Consider the following 10,616-nt stretch of genomic DNA (forward strand, 5'->3'; position numbering starts at 1 on the left):
ATGTTCTCCATTTAAACAAACAGTTCTAGCCTTTCCTTATTGGGTCACATACTGCTATTTGTCCCCCAATATCCATAGTCTCTTTATTCCTTGGAATCTCAATCGTTTACTGGGCCCATGGTTATTTGGAGAAACGGAAACATTTCTTAGCCTTTCTTGCAACATGGTGCAACCCTCAGTTTTGGCCAATGGTTTGTAAAGAGAAAGTTCAAACAATTAGGGAGTGTTCACCTCTTTCTCCTCGCTTCTGATGGATAGAAAGGGTGAAGTTTCAAGAATCATCTTGAAACATGAGGGAAACGTTTTAGTTATTAGGATCTTTGGTACTGATTTCGTAGAACCCTGGACATGTAAGTAACATATCCTTCATTGCCACCACATCCAACACTAACTAACCTCCCTCCAGTGAGCCTTGGGGAAGCGTGTCCATGGGAACTCTGCCTCTAATCCCCCGTGTCTATCTGCTGCTGCGCCACACTCCAAAATTGCTTTCCTAAAGGCCTGAAAGATAGTAAGTAACCAAATTACCCACTTACTGGGTGGGTCTGAATTAGTAGATACTCATTTCAGTTTACCTGGGCACATGAGGTCAATATTCTAATCAAAGATTTGAACAGGATAGCAGAATAACTTGGGAAAAACTCCCTAATATGTGAAAAGAAAAAAGAAACTTTAAATATATAAAATGGAGGGCTTGTTTGGGTAATAACATTTGAACTAAAGTGTAATCAAACTTCTCAGCATGAAGATGGAAGTTTTTTTTTTTTTTTCGTGGTATTCAACTTGAGAAAGATGAACATAATTTTCCAGGGGCTTTTTAAGGCTTTTAAACAGTAATAGTTTATGACATAGTGTAAATACAGAGATAACTAAATAATAATTTTGTCTAATTTTGCTGAAAGTTTCCCCCAAAATTTTTGAAGTGTTCTTAGAAAAACCCACATTATGTTTTCCTTTTTCAATATCTAAAGATTAAATATATGTTGATGGTTCTGTTTATTAAGCTTTATATTACCTTTAATATCCTTTCCATAAATCTCTTGTTTTATACTTATCTTCCATTTACACAAAATTGGACCTGGTTTTGTCCTTATTTTTTCTCTTATTTTTTTCATGTATCTGGAAATTATATAACAGCCCCATCCCAGGCAGCAAATCCTTCTGTCCTCTGGTAGAGACTGTGGCACTGCTTATGGGACTACTGAGCTAGTCTGTGTGTCTCCTGATATTATTCATCACAGAGTTTTGTGCCAGTTTTTGTCTCCTAGGCCTTTTCAGTTTACATTCCTCATTCAAAGAGATGCCAAAAAAACAGCAAGAAAGCATTTATTAAGTTGGACAGTGAGACATTACAGAAATGAAGGAACTGGATGGATGAGTATTTATCTTTACGAGGCCCCAGCAGCAAAGCTTGTTAGATGCCGGCAATTGCTTGGTTTCATTTGGTGTTCACACCACTTTCTTCCCCCTTCAGTGTGCTGCAATCCTCAGAGAACTAAAGAAAGAACTGTGAATGTATTATACACATGTAACCATTTCTGGGAATGAGTAAGTAGAGACAAAGTCATGCATTTTTTAAACTAAAATCATGACACAAATCTATGGAAGGAAGAAAAGAAAGTGCATTCTTGAATGTTTAGTAAATCAAAATCATGGTTTACTAGAATATTTGGGTTTAATTCCTTACCACAAGTTGAGAACTGTATAAAAAATATTTCACATGGCTTCTGTAGCAGGGATGGAAGTAGAGCAGCAGTGTTAATGTTTCGTGGTTTTGGTGGGCTTCCATGGCTCAGCTTCTTCTCATCCTCATCTGCCTGAGAAGCCAGAAGTCCCTTCTCATTGATACAGTAAGTTCCAGGCTTCTGACACTGTCAGTAACTTCTTACTGGTTAGCATTAGGAACAAAGTCGTATTTTTTAAATTATAAAACGCATATCTGTGTATCTTCAGCTATACTGAAGCTCCTGCACGTCGAAAGCAAAAGCTTCTTGGACTTTGAGATCTTTGACATCATTTCTGCTTTTCTAGTCCCAGCACATTGGCTGCCTGGAAAGCTAAAGTTAAGCAGCTCAGACAAGGAAATATATGGAGACAGGTGAAGAATGCTGCTTTTTTATCCTCTGACTTTTGTATTTCTCCCGGGGCCACTGGGGAGGGATGTTTGATTTTTAAAAATGTTTTGGTTGGTAATTTTGGGATTTCTTTGCAATGCTTACACTCAATCTCATTTCTGTAGTCAGGTAATTTGCACACCTTGTGTACTTTGGCCTCAGGGAACTTGAGGAAAAATATCTTTAATTGGTACTGGCAGAAATTTCTGGCATGAGATTTCTTTAGTGTCAAAATTGAAGTATTTCCCAGGAACTCACAACTAGATTGAAAGCTGATGGAAGACAAGGGCTGAGTCTAATATAGTCTTATGTTACTCAAAATGTTTAGTATGTTAGTTACTCATGAAATATGAGCCATATATGAGAAATTTATTGATAAACGATTATAACCAGAGTTTTTTTAAAGGGTAAGAAAATTTGCTTATTACTTGAGCAATCCTACCCAGAGCTAGTTCATCATTCATTCATTCAACAAAAATGTATTAACATCTTCTGATGTAAAAACAAAACAAAATTTTAAAATGAGTATTAATTTAGAGAATGGCAGTTTAAAGAAGATAAGACATAGCCTCACTCTACACAGTTTTTAAGTCGGTTAAAAGGTGATTATTTGGGTAAAATAGAAATCATATAAATACTGTAAAGCCTTGTGATTTATCAAAAAAATTCTACTGGAAAAGATAAGTAGCAGAAGGTAGTCACAAATTTCTTACATCTAAATGATATTGGAACTATAAGTGCATACCAACCACAAGTTGTAAAATATTGATGTTTGGAATTAATTTCCAATTGGAGTTGATTAAATCTGCTTTTGGCCTGATTTCAATGAGATGATTTCATGTGGAGCATTAGGGGTTAATTTTGAATTACAAATGTAACAAAAACCTGAAGAGAGAAAGAAAAAATAAAAATTGGATATGTACGACTACAAGAGCTAAGGATTCCTCACAAAAGATAGAGATGGCGAGGCACCAGTTTTCAATAGTTGAGCACCTTCATTGATCTGAAGCTGGTGAGCCCCACTGCCCATCTCTCCCTCCAGTCTGTTAGTGAAGAAGGCACACAATTATGCACAGCCTCAAAGAGGTGGAAGTTAGACCCAAGGAAAGCTAGCACATTCCTTCTTTGAGGTTGTGGACCTGACCCCAAGTTTAATGGTTTTGGGGTTGAGTAGCTAATGAATATTTTCTACCCTAACCGTGGGGGGGAAATGAGATTAATCATGAAAGAATAACAATTGATTCTTCCTCTTTTCTCCTTCTTTCTTTTACTGGCCTTTATCTACTTTCACAGTGCAGTTCTTGCAGGCAGGTTGGGAAAGCAGCCTCTCATGAATGGGAAGGTAAAATATGATATATTTGTGTGTATAGATTCAGATAAAATAAAAGATGGGAGGGGAGAAGCATGTCAATATAGAAGTCCCTCTTGCTGTGCACAAATCACAAATTCAGTGCAAAAACATGAACAGCCATAGTGAGGATTCCCAGAAGAAATCACTTTCATTCCCACCATTCCCAATCCCTTTTCACCTCTCTATGAAAATACCCCTAATCTACATTCCAAGAGACAAAAATTGTTACATTCATCAAAAATCCCCTCTTGCTTCATGCCATCAGACTGAGGATGGGAAAACAAGCTCAGGGAAACGCTTATGAAATTCTTTGGAATGCAGCTAAATATAGGAAAACATGAATTACACTGCTCCATGTAAGTAGTAATTCACTGGGGGAAAAAAACTGTGTCTGAAACCAAAAAGCAGTTGATGATTCTTAAATTTGGCAGCAGAACCATGAGACCCTAGGCCCTGATCTTTTTGGAGGATCGCTATTACTGACATGAGGGTTAAAAGTCATTAGTTCCCTCAAGTTAACATGCAAAATTTTTCTTACACTTAATTTGGTTTAATTGACTATATCATTTTCAGAACCTTGAATTAATTTCAGTCACATATAGCAAGAAAATAGATAACAATACCAGAAGTGGCGGGAAAAAGAAAGTTATTGAAGGATATGTACTCTGCCAGGTGCAAAATCTTCTCTCTTCTCCTTCTTTCTTTTCTATTATCCATTATGGTATAAAGTAGCATAATTGTGTGTGTGTGTGTGTGTGTGTGTGTGTGTGTGTGTATAACAAGGAAAACAAAAACGTTCTCCCTTGTATTTTCACATTTAGATAAAAATCTGCTTTCATGTTGGATTTGTTTCTTCAGATAATTAAAACATTCATAAAAGCAGGTGCTAAATCAGTCCTATTAGATCAGGGGTCCCCAACCCTTGGGCCACGACAGTTACTGGCCCGCGGCCTGTTAGGAACTGGACTGTACAGTGGGAGGTGAGTGGCCAGCGAGTGAGTGAAGCTTCAACTGCCGCTCCCCATTGCTCCCTATCGTTCGCATTACCGCCTGAACCATCTCTCCCAACCTGTCTGTGGAAAAATTGTCTTCCACGAAACCCGTCCCTGGTGCCAAAAAGGTTGGGGACTGCTGTATTAGATTATATGCAATTCTACACCCAGCCTTGTACACTACAGTATGGCTATACGGTCACTAATTATGTAGTATATAAATGGTCTGGAAGAAAAGCAGTCCATTTTTAAATCAGTAGTGTGAGACAGAGTAACATGTATATTCTAGAGGAGATACTATAGAAGAAGACAGGCTGATAAACCTGAAGTGGTGTTTGTTAGACCACAGTAAAAGAAGAGAGACATAGGAAAACAGCAGGCAGACAATAAGGAAAAAACAAAAAGGAGCAGAGAATGTTATTTATAATAAGGGTAGGGGTCGTCCTGGAGTGTTTAGGATTTGGATTGCTATAAAAGAGGGATTGAGCCTTCTAGCTCCAGAATGGATAAAATAAGGCCTGGAAGTGGAAGCAGACTGATGACTGAAAAAGAAGTTTCATGTTGGAGAGCAGTGAAAAAGAAGGCTGACTAACTAGGAAGACGCCAGATGATGGGTGATAGTGAAAGCCAGGCTGAGCAGATTCAACTTGATATAATAAGAAATGAGAAATCATTGACACAGCATATAGGAAATTTTTTTTTTAAAGGACTTTATAGATATACAGACCTTACCTATTTGATTTTGAACAAATTATCTAATCTCTCTGATACTCAATTTTTTTCTTCTGTAAATAGCATAATACAGTTGACCCTCAAACAACTCCAGAGTTTGGGGCACTGACCCTCTGAGAAGTGGAAAATCCCAGGATAACTTTATAGCGTGCCCTCTGTATCCAAGGTTCTGCATTTTCAGATTCAACCAACTGTGGCTCAGGTAGTACTATAATATGTATTTAGTGAAAATAAATCTGCATATAAGTGGACCCGGGTGGTTCAAACCTGTGTTGTTCAAGGGTCCACTGTCATCTATAGTGTGCTGTTGTAAGGATTAAATATGCTTACTTATGCAAAGCACATGGCTTATTTTAATAGGTACACAATGATTATTAGTTCATCCTTCCTTTCCTCCTTCCTTTAACAGAGTGTTTTAGAAAGTGGAATATTAAGACAATTACTTAGTTAGTGAAGACTGCTAGAAATTGAATTTAATAGAAATAATCAGTAGATAAAAGTATAGAAAAGGTCAGTATTTTAATATGCCTATTGGTTAATGGACTTTTTTTTTAAATACATTTACTTATTTATTTTTGTCTGTTTTGGGTCTTCTTTGCTGCACGCGGGCTTTCTCTAGTTGCGGTGAGAGGGGGCTACACTTCATTGCATAATGGACATTGTTAATAATTTATCATTGTCTCTAAGACAGAACTTGATTATAACAACACAAAAAAGTTCCTGCTCATTTCAACCTTAACAGATAGTTCATTTATGTGAATGGTGTCCTTGTCATTTATCTGATTGGTATCTTTGTCCTTTTAGAAAACATAATAACAATGTTTGGTTTTAGGAATATTTGAGTGCTATAAATTATCCTTGCCAAGAACCATTTCTGTATTCTTTGAGCCTTAACAAATCTAGTAAAGAGAACTATTCTTGCTTTTAGCACAAAACATTTCACCATTAAAAGGGTGACCTGCTTTTAATAAATACCAAAGTTATTGTTGGCTCTAAATTCTCTCTATGCAAATGAATGAAAATTTGTATGTATGCAAGTTCTGAAACCTAATACAGACTGTAAAATGGTCCAAATCCTCTAGCAACTCCTTTTGTCCATACAAATGGTGTCAAGAGAACTCAAAATATATTTCAGAACTTTCACACTGTCTTTGTTATAGCATACCTTTCTATTGTTATACTTTTGTTCAGCTAGGAGTGGAAATAGTATCAGAATTTCATTAATAGAAAACTGACTATCTATATTATAGGAAAGAAAGCTGTTATCAACAACTCCAATATTTTAGAAATCATAGAGTACCCTGGAAAAAAATAAACTGGTAGGTTAATTTTACTAATTGATATCTTCCCTGGTATCTACTCAAGTGAATTTATATTGAATATTATTGAAAGAAATATTTTGACTTTCAACTTAACTTTTAGTGGTAGAATTAGGCTGATCTGTCTCTTGTCTTAAAATAAATGTTTGCATATTAAAGTAGAAATATTAAATCTGCCATTGAATTTTTTTTCCACACCTCTTGTGGAGAGTCTGATACCAACCTTCCACAAAGTGGATATTAAAACATCCCTATTCTAGGCTGAAAGTCCAGTTCCTTGATTAAACCTGCAGGGTGTACATGACATAAGCTGAGATAACCATGTTCTTTCCCCTGGGAATGTAAAAGTAGTACGTAGAAACCACATTAAGTTAGTGGTAGGTGCCAGTCATAGAAGGTTATGGAGCCTCAGGTCATATTTCTGGGCAGCTATAAAGGATCATGTGAACACAGTAAAACCAGTTCTGTGAACAGAGAAGCATGAAATAGATGCCCACATATATAAAGAGTCATATGGCCCCAGCTAGAAAGAAGTCAAGAGATTAGCATCCTTGGTTCTTGAACAACACATCAGTCCCTCATTACAGAATCATTTTTGGCTCAGCTCACCCTCCTTCCATTTGGATTCCATGATGTTTTCTTGGTTTCCTACAATATATCTCATTTACCAAATGTAGCTTGAGAGATTTTTTTTCTTACAGTTATATGATACCTGAGTAACATAAAGGCAATGAGTGCCTCATAGATCTTCCATTTTTAATATGCTACAGTATGGTGCAAAATAATGTTACATAGGGAAAAATTATAAAATTAACATAAAGGTCAAAATTTTACATAATGTCCTAAGCATTGCTTTTCATCAGTTCTCCTCCTCTGTCTCATCCCCTCACCAGCCCCCTGATTCCTACACACAGACACATACACATATATACACACACACCTAGATTCTAGGGAATTCAGGGAAATTGAAACTAGGTGGTCCTGTCATGAGAGTCATGGAAAAGTCAATATAGTAGGCCATTGTCATTCCCAATAAAATAAACACTGGAGCCTTGGGAGAAACAGCAGATTTCATCCATCAATTTATTCCACTCTAGACAACACAAGAGGGTCCAATGTGCATTCAAACTTTGGGACATCCCAGAAATCTATGACTGCGTCAGTTCCAATCTCTGGGATCTCTCTAACCCTCACTCTAGTTTAAGAAATCAATTGTGCTGTGTGGGAGAAACACAAAGTGAGTAAAGTTTGTAAATCTAATGAAAATGAAATTACAAGTCCACTTTTTTCCAGAATTTTTTTTCTAAAATTAATAAACTAAAGAAAAGAATGATTGAGAGAGATTCCATAAAGTAATAAACAAGGCATACAACTCCAGCATCACACATTGCACGTTATGAAGCATTCACAGATGAACATATTTTATATCCTGTATTATGGCTCCAAAATCTTCCAAACTTTGGAGTTTCTAGTCCTCATGTTTTATCTCCAAACATGACTTACGCTATTAGAAAACTGTTTACCTTTCACCCATTTGGGAATGAAGGCTTTGTTGTTGTATTAAAGTCATAGAATCACAAGAGGTCTAGTGGTTACTGAAAATTATTGTGATTGCCTTGTAATAGGAAAATTTCCAAAGTTCTCCCTTAATGTGGTTGCAATTTTGAATATTTGATGTGAGAGAGTCAGTGTGGTAAAGATACAAAATACTTAGATTTCTTTACTAGAATAAAGACCTGGAGGAAGAGTCTTGAGTTGTGCAAACAATTTGTCTTGGTTGGTGCTTAGAAGCTTTATACAAATGTAGAAACACTAAGAAGAGATCATTTTCCTCGTCTTTTGAATGTAAAATATTGGAAGGGAGTTTTGTTTGGCTAAATCTTCAAAAAGCGAGTATCACTTGTGTGTAAACAATACCAATCCAACAGAGGGAGCTAAAGGCACACAGGGATTGAGGAGATGGCAAAGACAATTAGGAAATTATAGTCGGGTACATATTTTAATACCTAAATCTCAGCCTAATCCTCCCTCAGAAGGACCCAATGACATGAGCAGGAATGGACAATTGATTCAGAAGCCAACTGCCTTGCCTTCCCTTATTACTAAATCTTTATTCTTCTCCTTTTTATCCTACTATTCCATTTGCTTCTCCTCCTTTCTTGATGCAGTTTCTCTCTCTCTCTCTCTTTTTCTTCCTTTCCTACCTACTAGGTCTCACAAAAGCTTCCATGGCTACTATTTATGGCCATTATTAGTGCTTAGGCTGTAGTATAAGTGCTCCTGTGCCCATTAACTGTCCATATTCCTTTCAATTCCAATTTTTGTTCTCAGTTTGTAGTCTATACTGCAGACTCCATGAGTAAAGAATGCAAGGATGAGAAAGGTATTCTAAAGTTATTGGCAACTTCAGGCTACTCAAACAAATCCAAAAGGATTGACAATCAGAGTAGCCCTGTTTAATAATAGGCTGCGGATCAGACAAAGATTCCAAAATAAACTAAAATACATCTGATTAAAAACATGCTTTTGAGCATGATGCTATATTTCAAATTTCACCTATTTGTATCATTTCCATTTTAATAGTATTGAAATCTGGAATATGACCATCAAAAGAGAAAATATGACACCTGCTCTCAAACACTGTACAATCTATATAAGTATAGGCACCTCTTTTCACGACCCTTTTTAATAGAAGCTTACATATAAACATATATATATGCATAAGAATATAATTTTGGCATCAAGGCAAGTCCTGGATAATTATAAAGAAAATAGTTATATGGGTTTATGTATTAACTAGTATTTTATCATCATACCTCTTTAAGGAATTTTAAAATTTTACTCTCACCCCCAGGGGACTGTGTCATTATCAAGGCATTGCAAAACCCATAGTGAGGGAAGCCTGGCCATTACTAAAAGCATTTTATTTGCTACCCTCTGTGGATAAAGGCTGAGAATGAACTGTTACAAATGAAATTTAAATAGGTTTTAATAGAGGTAATGGGATTCAAGAGTGGCAAATACCTAGAAGCAGCTTTTAAGAATCAAAAATAAAGTAAGTGTGGTTATCATACTACTCTTCATGGCTGGATCACTAAACAGAAAGGTTTTAACTACAGGGATATTTGGCAGTAGCTAATTGATTACTGGGACTCTAGGAATAAATGTAAAGCCTGTCTTCAGTCCTCATAATGGATAGTTACATCCTCTTAACCCTGCTTCATGATTTGATCCAGGCTGTAAACCCAGAATTCTTTAATTGATAGGTAGACCATATACTCTTGAGGAAAAAACCAACATTGTGCATTGTTATCTTCTTTTTTTCCCCAACTTTATTGAGGAGTAATTGATGAATATAATTGTATATATCTAAAGTGTACAACATGTTCATTTGATATATATATATAAATTGTGGAATAATTACCAAGGTCAAGAAAATTAACACATCCGTTGCCTAATATCTCACATAGTTAACTCTTGTGTGCGTTTGGGATGGGAGGGTTGAGAATGCTTAAGATCTACTTTCTGCAACTTTCAAGTATAAAAATACCATATTACTAAAATCATCATGCTGTACATTAGATCCTCAGAACTTCTTAAAACTGAAAGTTTGTACCCTTTAATGTACATCTCCCCATTTCTCCTTCCCCTAAGCCTGACAACAACCATTCTATTCTGTTTCTATGCAATCAACTATTTTTTTTTTACATTCCACTTATAAATGCCATAAATACAGCATTTGTCTTTTTCTGTCTGGCATATTTCACTTAGCATAATGCCCTCCAGTTTCATCCATGTTGTCCAAATGACAGGATTTCCCAGATATCTCTTTGAGACACTGATTTCTTTTCTTTCAGATATATACCTGAGATTCAGATTGCTGGATCATATGGTAGTTGTATTTTTATTTTTTTGAGGAACCACCATATATTTTCCATAATGGCTAACACAATTTTATATTCCCACCAATCGAGTATAAAGGTCCTCTTTTCTCCAAATTCTCACCAACATTTATCTCTTTTCTTTTTGATAATAGCCATCCTAAAAGGTATGAGATGATATCTTCTTGTTCTGATTTCATAACCCTGATGATTAGTGATATTGAGCA

Source organism: Balaenoptera borealis (genome assembly GCF_965194805.1).
Source record: "Balaenoptera borealis genome assembly, chromosome: 9".
In the NCBI taxonomy this organism is placed as follows: domain Eukaryota; kingdom Metazoa; phylum Chordata; class Mammalia; order Artiodactyla; family Balaenopteridae; genus Balaenoptera; species Balaenoptera borealis.